At 40.1% G+C, this 1,308-nt stretch overlaps 1 long non-coding RNA gene across 1 annotated transcript; it reads left to right on the top strand.

Annotated features, from left to right (window-relative positions):
• The first annotated feature begins 142 nt into the window (after positions 1-142).
• Positions 143-1,010, top strand: LOC107835461 (uncharacterized). The gene is made up of 3 exons (XR_001661274.1): positions 143-355; positions 489-818; positions 886-1,010. It is a non-coding gene; the product is annotated as an uncharacterized LOC107835461 (long non-coding RNA).
• The last annotated feature ends 298 nt before the right edge of the window (positions 1,011-1,308 follow it).

Genomic DNA, 1,308 nt, shown 5'->3' with positions numbered 1-1,308 from the left:
TGGGGAGCAATCAACGGGGAGGACAGGACAGAGACTCACAGGAACACAGGACTGAACACAGAGAACTCAAAAATAAACATACGGAAACACGGAACATGACAGTTAGAATTATTTTAAAAGCATAATTATTCACATAATGATTATTTAAATAATTTGTAATTACTGAGAATGAGTTTTCTATTCATAACCTTTGCTTAATTGGTGTGAGTTTGTTTAACCCCTATGTGAAACATGAATATTCTTATTGAATTGTTTTTTTAGGAGAGTCCCTCCTGTCAATGTCCGCATTACCTATGCCCTGGGAATTGTCACTCTCTTTCCCAATTTGAAAGATAATTGCTCACCAACTGGCTACGTAAGTACCTGAAGATTCTCTTCTTGGTTCATAATCTATTTGAATTTCTTTCTTTTTTTACAATGTGGATTAACCGTGTAATTGTCCTTTTGAGTGCAATGTAATTGACATTTTGTTTTCTGTTGTGTGATAGGAGCATTTCTACGATCCTCAAAGTGGACAGGGCTACCTGGCCTATCGATTGAAAACAGTTCAGCGTAGCACTGCAAGTGACTTCAAGAAGAGCTCCCTGTCTGCTCATCAAGGTGGCCCAAAAACTCAGAGGGAGACCTCAACATCTGAACAGCTGTTTGGTGATGGATGTAAAGAAGCAATGTCCATAATGAAGCATGCATCAGACCAGGACGTTGTTAAGGAGAAAATGAAGGCAACATTTAAGCATAGGCAGAACATGCTACATGATCTGGACCAGTCATCACTCATCTTGGATCACTTCCCAAGATTCTTGGATACACCAGGCTTGGTGAGAAAGTCTCAGATTTGTTTAACTGAACTTTTGAATTGGGTTTTGATATTTTTTCTTCTGCTAGATTGAGCAGGACTTCATCATGCTCTTTGGAGAAGACATCTCGGGGAAGTTCATTGCAAGATGGCCAACGTTCTACAAACCGAAGGTCATCACTGTCAGCAAAAGCCTTCGACAGAGTGTTCACCTGGATGAACACTCAGGTGAACACTCACCTGAGTGCTCAGGAGGAATCAAGTGATTATGGTATGTATTAATAGATAAATATTTTCAACAGTGTGCATTTTCATACGGTAATTCTAAACATGGCTTGTGTTATGATTTTATCAGAATGGGATAGAGACGTGGCAGCCATTCTCCTGCTGGTTCATCTCTTGCCTCCAACCGCCAAAGGGAGGAAACATGTAAAAATTAGTGCAACTGAGGCAGCTGATCGTGTTGTGAAGTTCATGAAGGTATGTTTGTGACATGAATTACTGTGCTTCAC

This window comes from Poecilia formosa, unplaced genomic scaffold (assembly GCF_000485575.1).
Source record: "Poecilia formosa unplaced genomic scaffold, Poecilia_formosa-5.1.2 Scaffold2745, whole genome shotgun sequence".
NCBI lineage: Eukaryota > Metazoa > Chordata > Actinopteri > Cyprinodontiformes > Poeciliidae > Poecilia > Poecilia formosa.
This window is presented reverse-complemented; position numbering and strand designations above follow the sequence as displayed.